Source organism: Protopterus annectens, chromosome 8.part1 (assembly GCF_019279795.1).
Source record: "Protopterus annectens isolate FY-2018-M chromosome 8.part1, PAN1.0, whole genome shotgun sequence".
NCBI lineage: Eukaryota > Metazoa > Chordata > Ceratodontiformes > Protopteridae > Protopterus > Protopterus annectens.
In genome coordinates this window covers 241745454-241770119 of record NC_056742.1, presented here as the reverse complement: position 1 = coordinate 241770119, position 24666 = coordinate 241745454, and the positions used below count along the sequence as shown (strand labels likewise).

Sequence of the window (24666 nt, the reverse complement as noted above, 5' to 3'; positions counted from 1 at the left end):
TGTTACTTACTTACAAAATCTGCTATAAAAGCTGGTTCTGAGTCAGTTGTTCAGTAGTTGTTTCCCAGAGCTGTTCAGCAGTAGTAGTCTTCTTATTGTGGCTGTTTATTTAGTGAATATTTTTAATAACTTTAGAGTGTTTATGCTTATTGTGATAACACCAGGCCACTCCAAAAAATTTACTACTTTGGTTACGTGCTACCATTTGTATCAGTATCTATTTTGCTCAATGTAATTGAATACCCTTTTGAAGGGTATTGTGGCATCCGACTGGTGGTAGTCATTACCTTGTAATTTGGGAAAGGGAACACAGCAGGTAAATCTGTGTTAGTCTTTCCCAAGAGTGTGTGTATGTGTGAATATCAGATATTTAAGAGTGAGTGTTTCAGATACCTAGAACTGGGACACAGAGCTCTGCAGTGGTTGGTGTGGAGATTCATTTGGAGACCTCGAATGAAGCATATTGTCCAGTCTCAGGTTTAGAGCCTCTTCCAGGTGTACTCGTAGGGGAAATTGTATATTTATATCCCTGCTTTTTGTGATGATCCCTTATCAGAGACAGTAGTGAGGATTGAGGCTCCTTAGTTACTGCCCCGTGATAAAGAGGGCTCATCACAGAGTTGTTGGAAGAAGGCAGCACCATCTGGTCACACATATCCCCTCCCAGGCAAACATCATGAAAAAGCAAAAACCATGATGTCAAGGCAATATAGCAACAAAGTCATTCACATGGATAAATAAAAGTAACAGAATTAACTGGCTTGAAATCATGCATGACAAAGTCCCCAGCCAAACCTCAAAAAGAAAAACAAAAAAAACAGTAAGTCTGAAAAAGACAGGACAAGACAGTAGTGAAAGATAACTGCATGAACAAAAATATGTAATATATCAAAGTGGTTTGTGATCACCGACCTTAATAAGTCTTTCAATTAAGCTGAGTATAACATAGCATCAGGAGGAGCCATTTAAAGAAGACAACTTGACGGAATCGTAACAGGCTTCCTGTAGCGTATGTGTTATGAATAAACTTCACAGAGCCTTTGACAGTTGAGCAGACTCAGCCCCTCTGACCAGACATAAGCAATCTCATCTCGTGGTAAGTGCAGAACGAAGATTATAACGGTTAAGAGAGAAGAGGAAAAAATCTGACTCAGTCAAATTAATGGCACCAAATGTAAATCAAGCCCACAGGACATACAAACAAGAAGGTCTGTTAAACGAACAACTCCCCCTACAGTCGAAAACACACAAGAACAATACCAAATGACCACTAAACTGGAAGCAAGTCTTGCCACAAAGAGAAAGAAACCACATGAAAAACACCCAAGAAACAAAGAGCTTAAAAGTAAACACACCAAAATTATAATATATCAAACATATTTATAATATATGAATAGGGAAATCCAGAAACCCAGAAGCCAGAAACACATCACAATAACACCTACATTCAATGAAAAATAGCAAGGCACTCAAGCATACAAAGCAAACTGTTCACTCCTACACTTTAGAAAAATTCATTGTTAAAATAAGAAAAAGAAAAAATTACAAGGGTATATACCTGAAAAAAAAACTACCCATATTTAGGGAAAAACACATGACTAGCACAGAGACTGCAATATCCATTCCAAACCCTGGAGAGGAATAACAAGGTAAATTCTCACTAAGTAAGATATATATCCAGAGGTGTTTTAAGTTAACTATTTCATTATTAAATATTAGGGATTCATTCAATAATAATATAGGAAAAAGCATACAAAAGTAGCAGTTATTTTGTGACTGAAAATTTTATAATTTTGCTAGCACTGATGGAACTAGAATCAGTTTTTTGTTTTTATTTCTTCATATCAGTCCACATATTTTTGTCAGAGGTTCTTTTCAAAGAAGGAAATGTCCAATCCATGTCCTCTGTTATGGGAATAAGATTATTGTTCTTAATAAAAGTAGAAGCTTCTTCTAGATAGTTAAAGATTCTTGCTCCCTTGACAGATGAATTTCTATTTTTGCTGGAAAAATTATTTGTGATTTAAAACCATTCTGTTTAAGGGATTTCACAAGTGGACAGCAACTTTTCCTCAAGTCCATTGTTTCAGTTGAATAGTTATTGTCAATTCTGATTGGATTCTGCTTATATTTAAAGGGCTTTCCTCCAAGCAGTTTTAACTATTAGTTTTTATCAACGATGATAAAAATGTATGACTATAGATCTCTGTGGAGCAGAAGGGGAGGTAGGAATAGGTTTACCTATGGCTCTATGGGCTCTTTCAATACCATAGGAATGACCCTGCTGTAAATTTAATATTTCTAGTATCCAAGTATTTAAACATGAAATTAAATCCTCACATTCAGTTGTTTTTTCTGGAAGACCAAAAATCCTTATATTACATCTCCTTTCTCTATTTTCTAGATCATCTACTTTGTTTAGAAGTCATATATTTTGTTTTAGTCGAAATTCCATTTGAGATTATTCTTCTTTTAACCTCCCATCTATGTTATTTGTGGCATTCTCCATTTCATATATTTTGGTTTGCTGTTGTTGTAATAGTTCTTTAAAAAATCACTTTGTTTAAGACAATTATCTCTCAGATTGTACAGGTTCACATGGAAGCCATCCACTTTCAAGGATACTTTTTGGAGAGTAGAAGTCACTAGTTGTACATCTTTCTTCAGAGAAATGTCAGTAGTGGAGTGCTTAGAATTACTGAAATTCTTTTAATAGTTTAGTCTTGGAGTAAAATTGACAGGAACATTTTTATATATTTCCACAAAAATCTGTATTTGAATGGTCAAAACTATTCTGAGTAAGATTATAGCAATTATTTTTAGGTAAAATAGATATCTTTCCTATATTTAATTCTAATTCTATAGAGCTCTAAAAAGCTGCTGTCTTCACTTAGCCATCTTGGCTCTGCCCTCTCATCTCCCAAAAACTCTGATGAGCCTTAACTTACCAAGATAGAGTGAAAGTTTACTTCTTTTTTAACATGCTTTATGAGAAAATATGAATTTGTAAAGATACTGTTTTCTTTTTAATGCAAAGTCTTAGTATATTATTCCTGATACCTAATTTGAAATAAGCTTAACACCAGGAGACCAACAGGTGGAAGGGGGTTAGGTGAGGGCAGGGTGGACTGGTAGGTGGGTCAGTTAGCTGGAGTGGGCCCCACCAAAATGGTCCAAATTGGGCTCTGCCCATTCTATCACTTTTTATTGGTACATTGGTACATTGAAACATGAACAAAAACATGTTACATTCCAAAACTGAGACAGTCAGCTGTACCAGAAATTCTGGAAATTTGTTACAGAAAGTAGATTCTTTGGACAAAACTAGTTTAAGTGTTTCTTGTAGCCTGTAATGAGAATTTTTTTTAGCATATAGAATTATATATTTGCTCACTATCCCATGCTGTCATCGTACTGTAAACATATAGAGAACTATTGGCAAACAGTTTTTTGTTATAGCAAGAAAAAATGTTCTGTTAATTATGCCACCTCCAAAACACTGTGGATCTCCTATGTAAAAGTAATTATAAACACTGCAGACTATAAACATCATGATTCCAGTTCAATGAAAAACACACTCATTAAACTTACAGGTGGTTGAAAAAAAAACATATTTTGCAGGGGTAAGACAAATACATTTCACATGTGAGGGGCTTCTCTCCCTAATGCACCCTTTCTTAAATATACTAACTCTACATACAAGTATGGGAAAAAGAGAAACATTCTGCAAGTGTGAAAAAGTACTCACATTTCCTGCAATTTTGCAGTACAACTTAGAAATATATTAAAATAATGAGGGATGAGTTTATTCCAGGATCAGGGTGTAATATTTTAGCCTTTGCAGTTTTTACTTCTTTGATAATTGAATTAATTAATTATTAAAGGCCTGTTTTTCATTTAAATGCACTGGGCTGCAACCCTTTATGACCTCTTTAATTTATTAAGTGACATAGGCCTATTATTTTGTTATTTCGGCTTTTAGTTCTTTTACTTTTGAAGTGAATGTTTAGGGTAAGAAACAAAATCATGATTTTTATTTGCACAATAGGATTTAGGTACCACACAAACACACACACACACACACACACACACACACACACACACACACACACACATGCACGCATGCGCTCGCACACACACACACACACACACACACACACACACACACACACACACACACACACACACACACACACACACACACGTGCACAAATATATATATATATATATATATATATATATATATATATAAATATATATATATATATATATATATATATATATATATATATATATATATATATATATATTCACACATTTAAATAGATCTACACAAACTTTGGCACTGCCTTCAGCTATCCTGGCTTGTATGCCACCAAGAAAGACATTCTCAGAGATACAAAAGACTATTACTATAAACTCCTTCAATCCCAAAAAGCACAACCTCAAAAATTCTGGTCAGGCATTAACAAACTACTTCAACCAGGACACTCTAAAACTCCTTCACCTTCTGGATTCCAAAATAACTCCAACCAGATTCCAGATGCTTTCAATAACTATTTTACTGAAGCCATTCTAAACCTTGCAAATTCTATACCACCATGCACCACATTGCCTCTTAACACCCCTAATCCTACAACTCCTACTTTTCATTTACAACCTGTTCCTACATCCCTCATTTCTAAATTCCTTCAAAAACTCAAACCCTGCACCCCATCTGCTGATTGCCTTCCAGCAGAATACCTACATATAGCAGCTAAAGCCATTGTCTACCCCATTTCCATCTTTATAAATAGAACTATCTCTGAAAGCAAAATCCCATCCATATGGAAAGTTTCCCACATTATCCCCCTACACAAAGGCGGCTCATCTACTGAGCTGTCTAATTTTAGGCCTATAGCCTTACTCTCACCCATTGCTAAAATAATGGAGAAATGCATACATAGACAGCTACCTGACCACCTTATGCACAATAATCTGCTTGTCAATTGCCAACATGGCTTTAGACCATTCCACAGCACTACTACTAATCTACTATCCTTCACCAACTCTATTAATGAAAATCGCAACAACAATACTTTCTCTTCGGCCCTATTTTTAGACCTCTCTAAGGCCTTCGATATGGTGAACCACAACTTACTCACTGAAATCCTAAAAGCCCAATCACTTGACTCACAATCACTTCTTTGGTTTAAATCCTATCTTGAAAACAGACAGCAGGCTGTCCTTTGGAATAATACCCTTTCATCTTCCCTCCCAGTGACAATCGGTGTACCTCAAGGCTCTATTTTAGGTCTTCTTCTCTTCCCATTATTTATTAACAGTCTACATACTAATATTCCACAAGCCAGTTGCATCCAATATGCAGATGACTCGACATTAATTAGTTCTGCCAAATCCATTCACTCTCTCCAACTCCAAACCCAATCCGTATTAAACACTGTTGAAAAATGGTTCATGTAACACTGCCTCCTTCTGAACCCCAAAAAAACAAAGCTACTACTCTTTGCTCCTACTCCTAAGTTGTCTATCCCTAACTTCATAGTAACCTCTAGCAATGGCACTAATATAGTCCCTGATACCTCTACCCGCTTACTGGGAGTTACAATCGACAACTCCCTTACCTTCGATGAACACATTAATTCAACAATAAAAACTGTCAACAAAAAATTAGGCACTCTCTATAGAATCAAGCCCCTCCTTACCCCTCCAGCCAGAATTACTCTTGCACAGACCCACCTTTCCTCTACCCTCTTCCATGCTTCTGCTATTTATACTAATCTATCTAGAAATAACATAAATAAACTTTCCACCTGTTATAACAACATAGCTAGGTTTGCTACCTGTTCCCCCTATAGAACTCACCACTGTCATAAACTCAAACAATTGGGATGGCTTGAACTGCATAATAAGCTACGCTATCAGCAACTTGTGATAACCCAAAAAATCCTCTATCACCCCAATAATACACCAATCCTCACTAATCTAATCACCCCCTACAAAAATCTCCCTACACTTCGCTCAGCTAGCAAACCTCTAGTTTCTAGTGTCAAACCAAACAACAAAGCAGGGGACTCGCTCTTTTCCAACACAGTAGGAAAAAGCTGGAATCAACTTCCAATTGAACTGTCTTCACTTGCCTCCACACATCTATTCAAAAAGCATCTTAAAGAATATCTAAAGAATCATTGGCTTTGTCCCTGCTCCAACCCTGACTGATTATACCCAATATACAAAAATTTCATAACTAAACTTGGTTCCTATTGCTCTTGCAACTATAGTGTATACTTCCCTGATAATAGTGAACTTCTACTCTCATCTGATAAAAAAAAGAAAAAAACAAGTCTTACTTCTTTTTTTATGAGTATCCCTTACGAAAATTATTACTAAGTGTTTTAATTTCATGTCATGTTTTATTGTATCTAACAATTTTTTTGTAAACTTGTCTACTGTTATATTGCATACTTGTCTTTGTAAGTTGTAGGAGCTTTTCTCCCCGGGCCTCTACTGAAAATGGACATGTATCCAGTTAGACTAGCCCGGTCAACAAATGTAAAATAAATAAATAAAAATAAAATACAGCATTGCTATCTTACTCTTTTTAATTTCTTCAAGTCTTTTGGGTTTCTAATACCATGACGGGAATGGACCCCATTCCTAAGTCAAAGTATGATTAAAGTTCATGAAATTAGTATTGTTCCAATCTTTGATGTCAGCCAAAAGTGGTCTTCGCAGCACCTGCAATGTGCCCAGTAATTACTTCTTCTGCAATTTGTACAGGGTTACATGTATTGGTAACATATCTAAGTATGACTGTAGATTATTTTTTATAAGACCGTTGCTCTTACTACTATTTTAAGTGTCTGGGTATCTTTCTTCCACATTGCTCTCATTTCTGCCTACAAATCTTGATATTTTATGACTTTGTATCTCTCTGTACACAAGACACTGTAGTCACTGAGTGTAGCGATTTCAATGATCAATGCTACTTTTGTCTTCTTTTCATGGACCACTATATCTGGTTTTCTAGCATCTATCTTTTGAACTGTTGGTAATGGGTGATCCCATGTGATGTAGACTTCATAATTTTCTATGATGCTTTGTGGCTCATGTTTCCAGTGTTTTTCAGCCACTTCAGTACCATAATGTTTGCACAATCCCCATTGTAACAGTCTTGCCACATTATTATGCCTTTCCGTATGCAGTTCTTCTGCCATTAGTATGTCACAACCAGCAACGAGGTGTACAACTGTTTCCAATTCTTACAAAACCTACATTTGTCTGCTTCTCCCACATGTTCAATGGATTTTGTAAACCATCGTGTACGTAGCCCACTATCTTGTGCCACCAGTATTAACCTTTCATCTCTTGGTTTGAATTCGCCTGTATTCACGGCCGGCCTTAGGCATAAGCAAACTAGGCAGCCGCCTAGGGTGCCATACAGGCCAGCCTCGTAAAGGGTGCAGTTTGTGTTTATTTATTTCTGTATTTATTTTAATTCATTTACTTTTCTTAATATCCGAACACATAATAAGAAAAGTAAATTAATTAAAATAAGTAAAACATAGGGCACCGGAAGGATAGTGTGGTCAGAAGTGGCGAGCACCCTTCCACTTTTATACCTGTAGGTTGGCCAGATGCTTCACCAGTTAACCAAAAGGAAAAAAAAAACACTTCACTCCACGGTAGTGGAGTCTTCTCCTTTAAGGAGGAACATGTGTGCATCACATGCAAGCACGCCAGCGTGGATGTAAAGAAGGGTTTCTAAAGTTGTGCGCGGAAATTAAACTAGCACTTCAAGAGAGGGGTTAACTGCATGTGTACGCATGTGGCCGTTCGGTTTAAAAAGAAGGTAAGTGTATGTGTGTGTCTGTGTAGTTTAAACTGGGCTACTGTATGTGAGAGAAAGTTTGTGTGTGTGTGTGTGTGTGTGTGTGTGTGTGTGTGTGTGTGTGTGTGTGTGTGTGTGTGTGTGTGTGTGTGTGTGGAATTTAAATGAGTCATTCTGTTTGTATGAGAGAGAAAGTGCATGTCTTACTGTGTGAGAGAGTAGTAGGTGTGTGTGTGTGTATGAGAGAAAAGGTGCTTGTTTGTGTTGTATGAGAGAATAGGAGTGTGTGGAATTTAAACAAGTTGGTAGTTGCTGTATGAAAGGGAAGGTATGTGTGTCTTGCTTCATGAGAAAATAGGTTTGTGTAATTGTACTGCTAGCTGTGTGTGTGTTTGTGTGAGTGAGCAAACAACATACCTCTCAACTGTCCTCAAAAAATTTGTAGTTCTTTGGTAAATCACAGAACTGAAGTCACCCAAATAATGATCATATATACACACACACACACACACACACACACACACACACACACACACACACACACACACACACACACACACACACACACTGTACTAGCAAGTGAAAAATATCCCAGTCAAAAGCTAGAATTTCTAGCCATGCAGCAACTTATTTGTGGAGTCTTTGGTGCTTTTGAAATAGTCTCTCTCATTTTTTCAGCTTTTATATGAAACATTCTTCATTATTCCTTGCTGGAAAGCTTCCCTGAAAAGAAGCATTATGTTTAGCGATATAAATATAAGTGCATCTCCTCTTGGTGAATGCGAATGTTAGAGGTAATGTACTGTTGACTTCCTTATTTTACTTGGGTGCTGTTAACAAAATAAGACCCACTAAATGCATCTGCTTGTTTTCAAGGATGACCCATTGATCCTTCAAGCTACATGAAAGCTGAGCATATGGGGATCAAACTCAAAGTCGTTATACATAACTCATCCAAAGATCATTAACATATTCATTAAATTCTACTGTTGTACATTATATTTATTATAGTGATCCCTTAATCTTTAGTTCTAATGCATAATTAGAACTATTCCAGCTGCAAGTGTGGTTCAGAATGTAGATTTCTTCAGGCCTTATTAAAGACTGCTAAATTTAAATGATCTTGTTTCATGACTAGTAATAAGGTACACATTTCAAAAGCTTCTTTACTTTTCTGCCTCCCGACGGCCACATGCATGATTGCTAAAATGACCTTAGGCCATACAGTACACAGACTTTGTAAATAGTGACCCTGAGCTAGCAGACCTGGAGTATTCATGTCTACCGCCAGTTCTGGAAGAATGAGTAGGAAGTCCACTGAGTACCTTCTTAGTCTTTGTATAGAATAACCGCAATAAGGAATGTAGAGTTGTTGTTGTTTGTCTTTCGGCTTTTTCCCAGTAACGGGTCGCCACAGCAGAACTCTGGTCCGCTAATGATTGGCAGTAGATTTTTACGAAACGCCGAGGTGCCAGCTCGATGCCCAACCTTCAACGAAGGCACGCCCATTTACGCACGCATGTCTTTTGAACGCTACCCAACCGCGTGGAGGACATGCAGACTCCACACAGAAGGCACTCCCAAGCCAAGCTGAGAATCGAACGGGAGAACCTCTTGCTGTGAGGTAACAATGCTACTGCTGTACCACCACGGAATACAATAAGGAATGTAGAGTACAGTGTTTTAATATCTTTATTGGAGGAAATTACTTTGTGGCCTGTTAGGATAGCCATCTCAGCTGAAGAACTAACCCGTAATACCCCCAATCTACTTTTGTTGATAACTGAGTTGCCATTTGTTTCATTCTCATTGGCACATCACTTGTTGCTATAACCTCCACCTATTTTCATCTGTAGCCCCATCTAAGAAAAAAGATGAACACCCCATATTTTCCATAGTTGGCATTGCTGGGTGCTCATGATATCATTGGTTACATTCTTAGCAGGCTTTTATCCATAGTGCTGGGTATTCCTGATGTATGTTTTTCTTTTCTACTGTCCATAGGGTCATAGGTAAGTACAAGGCTAGCTGTCCTTGCAGGACATTTTAAGTCTAGCCAGTTTCCCTTTTTATGCTCAAATTAACCTATCCTATTTGCTTAGATTGACCTTACCCATTCCATGGGTGATAGTTGTACGTTACCCTTAATGATGATAACTGGCATCATACTGTAGAAAATTTGAGGAGACCCATGCATGGGATAAAACATTTAGGAACTGCCTCTGGCCATTAGTGGTACACAGGCAGTCTTGGGCTGAGTTTATAGACAACATTCAGACTTCATATCCTTCAGAAATGCACGTTTACTCAAATCCTGTTGTTCTAGCAACTTTTCTAAGTTACAAACAGTGCAATATTTAAAATCTACCCTATTTTTTTGGCCATTGCATCCACATCATGTAAGGCTTTGGCCAGATTTCTTGCACTAAGAGGTTGAAAGTATTGCATACTTCTCAGTTGTCCAGATTTTTGCCTCATATTTTTGGCCTATTCCTCATAAAATGTGTGGTTTTCTGGCAAATCACTGATGATTTAAATAACTAAATGTCATACATTTGAGTTTCAGCCTTCACATCCTTCAGAAAATGCATTCTATAACAAATGTTATTCTAGCAACTTTCTAAGTCTGTAAGTGCAATATTTATAATCTGCCCCTGTTTGGGGGGGGGGGGTCTTTGCCCCTTCCCATTATTTTAGGCTTTATTCAGATTTCTTGTGCTAAGAGGTTGAGAGGTATGGAGGCATGGTATTTAATGCTGTAGTTGCCAGTTATTCACTGCATTTTAAGGGGGGATAGGGTTCTGCATTTCATAGTGTGCCCTCCTTTGTTTAAGATGTCTAGTAACTATGAACTTTTCTGAAATGGTTTCTCAGTCATTCTCTATTGTAATATTACCAGTGTACCACTTTTTTCTTTACTGTAATGTAGGCAATTAATTCTTCAAGGGCAGCAAGCACTAAATTTGTAGATGAAATACTGAAATGTAAAGTTGTTTGCCAGTAGCAGCCTCTTCATTAGTTACAAATCTCTTGTGTATAATTATTCGGATGAATTTTACTTCTGCAGAGATTGTGCTTATTGACTGATAGTGGTGGGTTGCAATGACAGATGTTTGAGGGGCCTTTTATAGTTAAAATGTTCTGAAATGAGCAGTTTTGTCATTATTGGTTCATACATGTTGTTTCATTGCTTACTGGAAAATGTTCAAAACTAAAATTTAAAACACACTCTAACAATTGTAAATGTTTTCAGTGTGCAGCTAGCTGTTTTTTGTTTATCAAATGGCACACTGTGGTGTAGAATCTGAAAGCAGTGTTGTAGCATAATTGTCTTTGGTGCAGAAGGCTGTGGATTCTACTCCCACACCATGTAGATGGAGTGCTGATACTGCAGTGCCCATATGATTGTTGATTATTTGGTGCATTATAAGGGGGAGGGATAGGGGTTCTACACTCCTGAGTATGTCCTCTGTATGAGATACCTAGTGACTATGAACTTGTTAGTCATTTCCTATTGCAATATTACCAGTGTACCAATTTTTGTATATAATATAGGCAAGTAATTATTCTAGGACAGCAGGCACTGAATTTGTAGCTAAAACATTGATATGTAAAGTTGTTTGCCAATAGCAACCTCTTCATTAGTTACAGATTTCTTTAATGTGGAATTCAGATGATTTTACTTCTGCAGAGATTGTGCGTATGGAGTAATACTGGTGGATTGTAATGACAGAAGTCTTGAGTGGAATTTTTATGGTTGAAATTTTCTGAAATGGGTAGTTATTGGTTCATACATTTTATTTCATTGCCTATAAAAAGAACGTTTAAAACTACAAATGTAAAACACATTCTAATAAGTGGTGCTGTATTATACAAGGAACATAATTCAGTGCAATCAGGAATATGAACCAAAAAACAAATACATGTATATATGGTCCTAAAATTGTGTGCAAGGAGTCTGTTTTGAAAACAGACCAAAGGTAAACAATTCTCCACTGGCCTGATACATTTTCTATAATGTGGGTTTTCAAGCCATTTCAATGAATGTGACTTTCAAAGGCAGAGAAGTTTACTGCTTATGCTAAGTCTGTTTTTATTGCAAGACTATTGTTTGCTTAGCAAATGGCTATCTTTGTTTGAGCTATTTTATTTCAATATCTGTAATCACTGTAGACGCAAATAAGAACAGTATGCATGGTAACTGGTGAGAAATAACCAAATAATGGAGCACTGGAATGGCTGAGGAGGGGGCTGCTGCTGAGGGGGGTATGGGCTTGCTGCAGGAGGGTCTGCTGTGGGAGGAATGGTCTATTACCATGCCTAGGGCCCTATTTGACCATGATCCCGCTCTGGTATTTAAAGTAGAAAATACTGCAAAGATAGTCGCAGTTTAACTACATTACAAGGTATCTTTTTTTTCCTCCGCATTTAAATAATTTAAGGAAATGACTGGACTGGCTTTCTTGGGGAGTGACCCTGTGGGTGTGGCTGAAATGGTGTGGGTGGGGCTTAGGGGGAATCAAAGCACTACTTCGCCTAGGGCACCATTTCGGCTAAGGCCGGCCCTGCCTGTACTTAACCATTCCTGCATTCGATCCTGATCAACATGAGGTTCTTCCAGAAGTTTTCTATACTTGCAACTATATTTATGCATTTTCCACATTTCTTACCATCTCATCTGGTCCTTCACCTTATATTCTTTCTTTTGTTTTTTTGGCACATTCAGCTGCTGTCTGATTTTTATCTACTTCTGGTTTGATTTCCATTCCTGCTTGACGCCAATATGCTTCTGCTTGATTAAGCAGAGAAGTCATCTTAGATTTATTCTCCTCATGTTTCAAAACTTTCACTACATTTGGGTCTTGTGAGGTCAGCAGATATGTGTGGAGTCCCATGATTGAAGATTGATACATGTGATCAATATCAAGGAGGCCCATCCCTCCTTCGGAATGGGGAATATATAATCTTGGTATGCACTGATTTTTATAAATCATTTGGTGAGCATGAAGCATCCTTCTTGTTTTCCTGTCTAATCTATCCAACAAGTTTTGGGGCCAGTCAGTCACTCCAAAACTGTAAGTTGTTACAGGAAGAGCAAATTGGTTATAGCTTGAATTTTGTTCTTAGATGTCAATGCTGTTTTCAGGATTAATTTAAGTCTTTTAAAATATTCCTTACTAAGATTTAGTCATATTTGTTCCTGTTTTGTTATTGATCGTTCATCAATTCCCAAATTTTATTCACTCCCTCTTGCTCAACTTCTTTTATATCACATTATTATCCCAAACTGATATTTTCTTGGTGCTGCAACTTTCCTGCTTTAAAGTTTGCTTTTGCACATTTATCAAGACAAAATGACATTCTAATATCATCTGAAAAAGTTTTGACAGCTTGCAGTTGAGCTTTCAGTTCCTCATTTAATGAGCTATACAGTTTTAAATCATCAACAAAGAGAAGATTAAAGGTCTTCACACTTTGTTGTTTTCTAGGAGCCAAATTATAGCCATGGCCATCTTACAGTGTGAACTCACTTATGATCCTAAAAGCACTCAACAGCTAATGCTAATACCGCTCTGCGTTAGTGATTGTCTCTTCCCAAATGAAACAAGTGCAACAAGTGTTTTACATGGGGTCCTTGCCCTCACAACTTTTACTAACTTGCCTATACTAGAAACAGAATGCTGTAGTCAACTAAACATGAGTTAACTATGGCATAGAACAATTAGAGCAATTATCTATGATTTCAGAGAGTAGTGACACCTTTTCTACCTATCTTTAAGCTCAGCAATTGACAAATTGCATGGTTACTATGTATACTATATATAGATATGTGTGTATGTGTGTGTGTTTGCATATATCTGTATCTACCTATAGATCTCTCTCTCTTATATATATATATATATATGTATATAAGAGTGTGTGTATGTGTATACATATATATATATATATGTGTGTATGTGTGTGTGTGTATATGTGTGTGTGTGTGTATATATATATATATATATATATATATATATATATATAAAATTTTATATAGAAATGCATACACATATATACACAAACTCTTTTCCTTTTACGTTTACTTTTTACATTTTTTTTCATTCCTTAACTTCTGAATCAGAAATTTAAGGTAGAAAACAACGGTGTGTGTTTGAGTCTGTGCATAGCTCTCATTCTCTTAGCAGAAGACATCTGGACAAAGCCAAAAATGCTTGCGGCAAAGCTAAAAATAGGACAGATGCTAAATGTTGCTTTTATAAACTTAGAAAGTTGCTAGAATAAAAAGGTTTTGTGTCACCATGCATTTTGTGAAGGCTATGAAGTGTAAAACTCGAATATCTCCCATTATTTAGTGAATTCAGTCCTAAACAATTTGCTAGAAAAACACAACAGAACAGACCAAAAGTATGAGGCAAAATTCTGAACATTCTGTGAAAATCTAGACCATTGAGAGGTATGAGTGTGTGTCTAATAATGTAAAATTAGGTGTTACTGCTTATATGCTACTAAAATACTTCTACTTTTAAAGAGGAATATGGGAAGACCCCCTTTTTTGTAGAATTACTAGTTCATGTTAATCTTGTACTGTTTTTGAGTCAGATATTATTATAGCTGTTTTTGAGTCAGATATTATTACAGCTGTTGAGTGTTAATTGCTTGCCTGATACTTAAGGCCTTATTAATTTATATGGGAGGCACCTGAGGAGAATAAGAGGAGAGTAAGATGAGTGATTGTCAGTGGGTGGAGTTTGCAAGCAAAGTACAAGAAGGATAGAACAAAGATGAGCATCACTGAGGGGTTAACAACCAAGAGTGGCAGTGAGAAACTGATGTGCTGCAACTGGAGAGGAAAGGTTACAAGCAGGAGGGGTAGTGACAAGGGGCACAGACTGAAGTACCATGGGAAAGTTACTATAAAGGGGTAGAGAAGGGAATTTTGGTGAGCAAATACTTACTCATTGAGAAACTTAAGAGGCTTGCAAGGGAGACAGATTAGCATACATGAAATTAAGTATGTGGTTAGACTTAGTAAGATGTGGGAAAAGGAAAGTGAGGTGATCTCCAAGGGGGAGAAGATATGTGTGATGCATGTGGTATGCTATGCAGGTACAAGTTACCTGTCAGAGGAGACTTTCAGGTAGCAACTAACACGTGGACTTATTTTTATTCAATTCTATCATCGTCAGTCACTGAACTTTCTGCTATCTTGCATAGAAGAATTTCCTGGGGGGGGGAATTCTACAGCAGTTTGCTTAATATAGTTTTTGTCCGTAACACAGTGTATACCATAAAGGAATCTGCATACCTAACTAAAACAAACTCCCCTGACAATATAGCCACCCAATTTAACATTTTGTTAATTCTATACTATCACTAGTAAAAAACAATTCTCAGCTATGTATACCCATAAATTTAGAAACAAATTCTGATTCCTTCCACTTAAATCCCATACAAATGCACCTCATAGAAGACTCCTATCCAAACTTAAATTCTCTTCCATTGTTGCTGACCAACTATCCAACAAATACCTTAAACTTGCTGCAAGTACTATTGCTTACCCCATATCCATCCTTATTAATCTGTCAATTACTGAACAATATGCCCTGTGACTATAGAAAGTGTTCCATGTAATCCCTCTACATAAAGGTGGTATCTCTACAGATTTTTCTAACTACAGACCCATTGCCATCCTCTCTCCTATAGCAAAAATACTGGAAAAATGTGTTCACTCCCAACTACTCAACCATCTCTTGAAAAACAACCTTATATCCCCCAGCCAACATGGTTTCTGACCTAAACATAGTACTACAACAGCCCTAATTAGTTTTATTAACATATTCAACCAACACGGGAACAAGGGATTACTTACCACCTCTATATTCCTTGACCTATCAAAGGCCTTTGATACAGTTTCTCACCAAAAACTTATCTATGAACTAGCTTCCCTTAACTTCACTCATTCAACTCTTACCTGGTTCATTAGTTACCTGACTAACTGTCAACAGGCAGTTAAATGGCAAAATGAACTAGCATCTTCTCTACCTGTCTCTGTCAGTGTACCCTAAGGATCTATTCTTGGTCCCTCCTCTTCACCATATTTACAAATAGACTATCCACAGCCACCCAACATGCTACATTGGTTCAATATGCAGATGACTTCTCCCTCACATGTGTTGCTCGATCCCTACCTGCTCTACTCAGTAAAACACAACAATCCTTTCTGGGCATAGAAAAATACCTTTACAACTCACTCTTTCTTAACCCTTCTAAAACAAAACTAATGATCTTCTCCAGTAGCAAAAAATCTATTGGCCCTACTACTTTCACCATTCATTCATCTAACAATACCCTTACTGAACCAGTAGACCATACAAAGCTACTAACGGTCACCATTGACAAGGATCTCATGTTTGATAAACCCTTAGCCCTGGTTATCAAGAAAGTACATTTCAAACTAGATTCCCTTTATAGAATAAAGCCTTTTCTAACTGATTCCACCAGACATGCCATCTGCAGAATGCACCTTCTACCTACCCTCTTATATGCCTCACCCATATTCAATAACTTAAGAAAATGTGACTTAAACAAACTAGAATCCTGCTATTATAAAGTAGCCAGATTTGCTTCAACCAACCTGCAAGAAATCATCACTGTAAAGTCCTACACCATCTCAATGGGATGAAACTTCCCGACCTTCTAACCTCTAACTCACTGTATCGTTTTTTACCCTAACAGCTGTCCATCTAGTAGCAACCTTGTGCAACCCTGCTTCAGCATTAGAACTTTAAGGCCTTCTAATAAATTGCTCCTGAAGGTCACCAAGTCAAACAATAGCTACAGGGATTCCCTGTATTCTTACAAACTAGCTAAAGCTTGGAATGATATACCTCAAAATATACTCAACACTAACACTACCAAATTCAAACAACTGCTGAGGGAGCATCTTAAAAACACTTGGCTTTGCTCCTGCACAAATCCTGGTTAGCTGCTCTAAATAGCCTGATTCCTCATACCCCTTACTTATCTCTCTTCCCTCTTTTTCTTTCCATAACTTTCTCCTTCCTCTATACTTATTTTTTCTCCTCCTTAGTTGCCTGCTTCTATTTTTATTTCCTAGGTAACAGTTTCCTCAGCCCTTGAATTTTTTCATTCAGTTTGTCACAAAAATGTATTAATGTTCATCCTATTTAAACTAATTTCATTTTTAGATATGTCTTTTCTTCTACTATTTGTCAGTCCATATTTATTTCTCAACATGTATCCTATAGGAACATTGTACTGTATACATTATGCATTCTTACATGTTTGTTCTACTATGTCAACATTGTCCTCTGTGGAGCTCTTCTCCCTGGATCTCCAGTGAAAACGGGCTATTTTTTAGGCCCAGTTGGACACTCCCAGTAAACAATTCTCTATTCAAATCATCTTTTTCAATGTTCACTTACTTAGAAATGATGGGAAAAGCATTAGTGTGTGTGTGTGTGTGTGTGTGTGTGTGTGTGTGTGTGTGTGTGTGTGTGTGTGTGTGTGTGTGTGTGACTGTGTATGCATGTGCAGTAATTAGCAAATTAGCAAAACATTTCAAATGTCCTATTATAGAGGATTTCATATCTGTTTTTTTTTTCTTAATAGCCTTCTGCTCTGGGAATATTGAGTGAAATCTTTGCTTATGTATTAAAATGATCTATATATGGTGTTTGGAGCTGATTTGTGCTTTATGTAATATGGGGTGAAAGCACAGTTTAATTTAGGTGTGATCTACATTCACCACTGGGTGTATCCTTGGGTTTAATTAGTTTATAACCTCTGGGGTGAATTAGATATCTAAGCAAAACTTTGTTCTCCTGTGCAGCTGTAAAGTAAACAGGCTTGGGTCCCTTAAAAGTTTCTAATTTGCTCACTTTGTCTGAATAATCATTTTAAATAGTTGTCTGTCTCACAAGGCCTAGCCATCTATTGGCCAATGACTTGCTTGATATTATATGCACCAACATTTCTGATTGATGGGGAGAAGTTATTAGACTTCAGCTTACATTAGTGTACACTAAGTGGTGCTCTCTTTCTGAACTTTCATAATGTACGGTTTAGTTCATTTTATTTTTAAAATATGCTTGTTCCCCATACTGAAGAACTCCAGCTTTGTACTGGATTTGGGTTAGTTGACTGAAATCCTGTTATTATGCTCACTGATGTCAACATGGCCTTTCAAGTAATTCTGTCTTACCTATCTAAAATAATGCCTTTCCTATCACCACTGATAGAATAAGAGGTGATACATATCGTTGACTAATGTGTAATTTATGACACAGCATTATAATTAAGGAAAAGGTTTAAAATATTTGGAAATCTACAAGACATCCTGAATATTATTTAGTCTATTTGGATCTAAGAAAGTCCACTAGCATTCTCATCAGATCTTTTATCATGAGATCTGTGAAGTTGAACTGTGGAGGTTCAAATGTTACTGGGATGAATTAACAAGACTGTTGGGTTCCTCCACCTCTGTTTACCAAGTGAGAGTTTGGTACTGTCTTAGTTCTAGTTATCAAAAGATTATATGGTGAACCTCAAAGATAATCTTGCCTCTCCTTCTACTCCCATTTCCCTCACAGCTCTATGAATCTAGAGAGCCTCACTTCACTCTTATTTATAACATTACTTGTATCAAAGTTACCACAAGACAAGTTCTCTTGTTACTCATGCACTTTTCCAGTAAGAGGTTCTCCTCCAGTATGGGGTACCTATAACTTTTGATGTTCTACAGTCTACATTTCTAAAATGGCTACTATCTTCATCTCATTTTTCAATGACATGATGTGCTCCCAAGATCATTAACCCTATTGAACCCTCAGAATTTTGACCTATACTGACCATCCCACCAGTAGGGCCAAGATGTTAGAAAATAATTGTCCATCAGCAACTCATCAAATAGGTTAATATATATGACATTATATATCACTGATAACATGGGTTCTTGTTGGTTCTGCATCATGACATCACTGCATACATCACTGACATAATTTACAGCAATATTGCTTACTGCTTAAGGGACTAATTACTGAGCTGAAGAGAAACTTTGATGTGTAGAATTATAATATACTGCCAAAGAATCTAGGCTATTTAAACTTTGGTACAGGTCCTCTAATATGTTTCTTGTCTGTTTTTTCTAACTATTGTAAAGAAATGTCTTTTTAGATGTCTTTTTGTAAGGAACTTTCTGGTACTGGCTACCTACCATTCTGAAGGTGCTTCACAAGATTCAGACTTGTGTCTGGTTTTATTTTCCTTTTTTAGTTGTCTCACATTGGAGCTGAGGAATTTAAATGGAACTCTATGCAAATGACTTAGCCATCTGAAGAGCTGGATAAACACTAATTGAAATTCGATACTATCCCCTAAGAGATTTCTTAGCTGCCCGGAATTGAATCAGTCTAAATGACATCTCTGTTAAATGTCTATGACATGTCTAAAAGCCACTCTTTGATTTTTGTTTGATACCCATTGCTCATCTGCCTCATAGAGGTCAGTGATACTCCTGGTAATCTCACCAAAATATTCTTTTCCCATCACACTGAGCTAGCAGTTAGTCAAATATTAGTGCAGTTACAACTAGCCTATCATTTAGCTGGACTTCTTTATGCTGAGATAAGAAATTCTACATGTAAAATATTATAGCAATAACCCATGCCTGGGTGTGGGTAATGCTGGATTTACCCACGGTTGGTGTGGTTTGGTCACAAAGGCAAAGCCCGAGTGGCCAAACAAAGACAACTGTAAGTAAATCCAGCATTACCCACACCCAGAAGTGTGTTATTGCTATTATACAATGACATTATTTAAGAAAAAAAATAATTACTTTTCTTAAATAATGGCATTGTATAATGTCTCCTTGCTGCCCTTCCACAGCTGTCTAGTATTCTGCGGCAGTTCTGATGTACTGCGCATGCATATGCTTACGCAGTACATCAGAGCTGTGGGTGGACGCATCGGAGAAAGCAAGATCTCTGTTGCTTTTTACAAACTGTCTTGCTATGTTAAAGGAGTTTAACATAGCGAGACAGCTTTAAAAAAAGCAACGGAGAAAGGAAGATCTCCATTACTTTTTTTAAAGCTGTCTCACTATGTTAAACTCCTTTAACATAGCGAGACAATGGGTAAAAAGCAATGGAGATATTGTGTTCTCCGTTGCTGTAAAAAAAGACTTATACTAATGGAAAAAGTCCGGGTGACCGGACCTTTTTCCATTAATATAAGTCTGATTTACAAAGTGCATGCTGATCAACCAGCGTGCATGTTTTGGAATATTAGTGTGGGGGGGGGGGGTCGTTGTATAATAGCTCAGTTAAAATGGTGTGCCATATCCTTGGGATGTTTTTCTGCTGAGATAAGAAATTTTATATATAAAAAATATTGCACCTGAAATGAGGTATACTCTTCTTTTGATAGCTGCTGCAGATTACCTTCAATGAAATATGCGACTTAATCGTTTGCCTAACCCACACTCTCTCAAAGAATATCACAACTTCATAGTTTCATAAGGTCTTTCTACATTTACCTCACAAGGCCATCAAAGAATGCAAAATTTTTAACCTATGCATATATGTTCTAATTCTTATATAATTCTCTAACATTATTTTAAAAAGTTACCATTTGAAATGTCAGGACATCCCAGAACAAGTCCAGAAACATGGAGACTGAATGGATGAGAAAACAGACTGACATATACTAAGTCTGAGATCGACATTTTTCAGAATATTCCCTTTTCTCTGAGGTATGGTGATTTCGAAGTTGGTATATATAAGTTGAGGGGGTGTGGGGGACTTGCCCCCCTGCAAAAAAGATGTTTAAAGGAGAAAAGCAATGTTCAAGATTCGCTGTTCTCTGGGATTTTCATTTTTTTTTTTTTAGTATGTTCGCAGTCACCATTTTGAGTACTGACATTTTGACAGACAGCCTTTTAAATACTAAGTGATGTCATATGCACATTCAGTAGTAACTTATTGCATAAATATGGAATATATTGAGATAAGTAAGTATCCCTTAATATGCACATTCAGTAGTTACGTATTCAATAAATATGGAATATGTTGAGATAAGTAAGTATCCCTTCTCCTAGTCTTGCTTTTACTAAATATAAAAAGTCTGATGCTATCTAGTTCTGTTTTCAATTCAGCACCTAACTCTACTCTTAATTTAACACAGCCCACAGCTTTAAATTCAAGGCATACAGAGAGGAGGTGACATCTGATTAGCTGGTGTGAGAGGAACGACCCTGAACTGAATGTAAGCAATACTAAAGAGATTATCATCGACTTCAGGAAAAGGATGGCAAACCACCCAGTGCTCAGGATCAATGGTGAGAATGTGGAGAGGGTTAAGAGTGCTAAATGTCAGGGTATACACACAGAGGATCTTTCTTGGTTAGGAAACACCAGCCAACTGGTCAAGAGAACACACCAATGCATCCATTTTTTAAGAAGGCAGACAAAAGCTAAGGTTCCTCCTCATTTTGCAATAGAGAGCATCCTCATGGAGAGAGAGAGAGAGAGAGAGAGAGAGAGAGAGAGGGAGAGAGAGAGAGAGAGAGAGAGAGAGAGAGAGAGAGAGAGAGAGAGAGAGAGAGAGAGAGAGAGTTGTCAAGTGCAATGGAAAAGTTATATAAATAGCAGCTCAGGCTGAGAACTCCCCCCCCCCCCGAATAACAATTATCTATTGTTACCAAGGTATGGCCTTTTTCTGTTTTTATTTGAACAGTACAGAGATAAATGCTTGTCTGTCTAGACAATTTAAATTGTTGTATCTCATGCAATATCAGAGCTCCACTGCAATAACACTATGTTGCTAACAAGGTGTATGTGTGTACGTCTTAAAGTGTATGTATTGCTGTAAAGCACAATGTAAAATTTCACAGCCCCTGTCAGAGAAATACAGTCTGGTTATTTTAGAATAACATTTACTACTACTGAATATTTCTCTGTTGACATTGTGTGTTCCATTCTATAACATGCAAAACACAATTTCACATCAAATAAAAAAAAACTATGATAGTGATAAATACTGCTTTATATAATTATTTAAAACATTGTATGTTACTTGTCTGGTGTTGCAAAGAAATGAGAAAGTTATAAGGTTTAGTAACCTTTGTAACTGATACTGTTCTTTGCTTGACATTTGATTCTCTGTATAAGATGAACATAAAAACTGATTTTGACAGCATCGCTTTTTTCAAATTTGACTCTTTATTTATTGTATGCAAACATTACTCAGGTAATATATATGATATAAATATTCTAACTCTGAGACTGCGCAGACTTCAGGGAAAGTTAATATTTCTCTAATCAGGGATTGCCAATCTCATGTATAACTGACCAAATGCGGTCGATCGATTAAACAGATGTCGACGAAACTCCCTGTTGACCAAACCAACGGAACCTATCTCTCTCTCTCTCTCTCTCTATATATATATATATTTTTTTTTTCTTTGACACTTATTTTATCCTTTTGAGGGTCATGATGTGGGACTGCAACCTAGCCGGCACTTCCATCAAAAGTTGCACATATACACATAGGCTCACATACTGTTTCACACCTATGGAGAAATGAGTCTTACCTATTCAACTAACTGTGTATCTTTGGGATATGGAAGGAAATCAGAACAGCCAACAAAAACACATGAAAACACCAAGATGGCCTAAAAGCCACATGCAGAAGATACTTCAGCCAGGAACTGTACCACAGCAGTATGTGCTGTGATGTTACAGTGGTTAGCACTACACTAATTGTCATCTTTTTTAATATTCATATATTTTTGAATTTTGTATTACTCAATTACTGAATATAAAAAAAAACACTTTTTATTGTAATAATTAGTGACACATGGCTCATTTAAATTTGCAGAGCAGATGCGGACTAAAAATTAAGCTTCTGTTTAACCTTGCTACTGAGTCACTGCTCCCTGTGTTGTACATTTAACCTGGAACCTTGACATCCACTGGCATACATTTTATATAGTTAAACATTGCTTTAATAGAGATGGACCTGTTTTATTATTGCAAGCTGGGGGTTTGATATTATACTGTTATTTAGTTGTCTTAGGCAAACTAGTGAAAACATGCAACAGATTCAGGAGCTGTTGCTGTGACAAAATTGAACCTCGCCCTGGAACAGTACCTGCTCAGTTCTAACAACCAGCTAAGCCATGCTGCTTTCAGACTTCCTATTCGGGTCTTTTGCCTTAGCATTTAGAGTATGAGAAATGAATGCATCTATCAGATGCTATAATGCAAAAGAAATATTTGAACAGAACTTCACTGCAGTTCAGTGTGATACCCCTGAACCTGTTATTGATGTCAAGCTAAGCTGTGACCCCAGAACATTGTACTTGATTAATTACAGTTTACACTCAAAATGCCTGGCTGGAAGACGCATCAGTGGTTGAACAACTGCCTGACTTGAGGAGGAAAGTAAATTTATGTGACAAATATCCTGATTGTGTCAAATAAAAGGGTATTCTGGTAGATATGACTGGATCCCACAGCTTGGAGAACGAGGAAGCACATAAATAGGAGTGCCCTCAGGAATGATATGCATAGCACTGATGTTGGAAGCTAACTCCTCCCCTGTAAGAAATATATTTATGTTTCCTTAATCTGGATGAGTTTTACCAGAAGGATGGGGGAAGGGGTGTCGGGGTGTCAGTTCTACAATTAACACACAGGAGACAGTCTGTTAGTATTCTAAAAGCATCCATGATTATAAAGGAAAGTAAAAGGAAAGAACCAGAACAGAGACATACATACCTGCATATTGAACATTATTATTTTAAAAAAATGACATCTACTAAAGAGACCTGCAAGCCAACAAGCATTGCAGCTGCAAACCTGCCCTCGACAACTTAAAAAGAGCATCTGGTCTGAAAACAATGCAAACAAATAAAACCTCTGCATCTGGAGAGTCTGACTATGAAGCTAAACATGAAAAAGGAAGGGCCTGAGCCTTGCAGTTGCTTTTAAAGTCATACTTACATTACGCTGTAAAGTTAGCTGAACATGTACATCACATTTCATGAGACCTGCTTCCTCTCCAAACAGCTTCTTTAAGAAAGTGCAAGAAATGACATCTGGAACCACTTACTCCCTACATTCTTCTGCTGCTGAGTGAAGCTAAAATTTCACTACCAAGTTTTCAAAGAGAACCATAAACCTTGACAGTAGTTACTTTCATGCTCCCACATCACAAAATGTCACTGTCTCCTATTATGTGCTGGTATTCTATTTAGGCACTGATGGTAGTTATTAGCCTTTTTTTCCTTGGGAGTGGAAAAAGAGAACAGCTACTAGTGGTGCTTCTAGAAGCTACGTCACCTGAGCTCCACAGAAATCATAGGAATACTGAAAACTATCCAGAAACAAGACTGCATGCTGCCAACATGGCAAATTTTGTTAAACAGTTATAAACTACTATATACAATGGAATGTTATGCAAACCTGATTATAATCTATTTGGAAGCTCTTAGTACGACAACTCGAATGCAGTTACCAGATGACAAAAGTACTTCTGCATGGTTGGGTGTACATGTTTATTGTCTTGATAACTTTTTTGCTGCGTCACAGCCTGCTCATTTACTGCAGTAGTCTTGGCCTTCAAATTATTCTTGATTCCAGGAGATTTAGCACATGGGCTCTCACAGTAGTAAGCTCCCATTATGTAACTAGCAAGTTGCACAATACACTTTTATGTTAGTGTATAAAAGTATAAACCTTCAGTTTAAGGTTTGAATTTCAGCTCCTTCATTTACTCAGAAATAAATATCTTGCCTTTACTAGTATTTGCAT

At 37.0% G+C, this 24666-nt stretch overlaps 1 protein-coding gene across 1 annotated transcript in view; it reads right to left on the bottom strand.

Annotated features, from left to right (window-relative positions):
• B3GNT9 (UDP-GlcNAc:betaGal beta-1,3-N-acetylglucosaminyltransferase 9) overlaps nt 1-24180 on the bottom strand; it is a 56903-nt gene extending 32723 nt beyond the window's left edge. Inside the window, exon 1 of the mRNA XM_044081835.1 lies at nt 23857-24180. The gene's annotated coding sequence lies outside the window, so the exon portion shown is untranslated. The remainder of the gene's footprint in view (nt 1-23856) is intronic.
• Between the last annotated feature and the right edge of the window lie 486 nt (nt 24181-24666).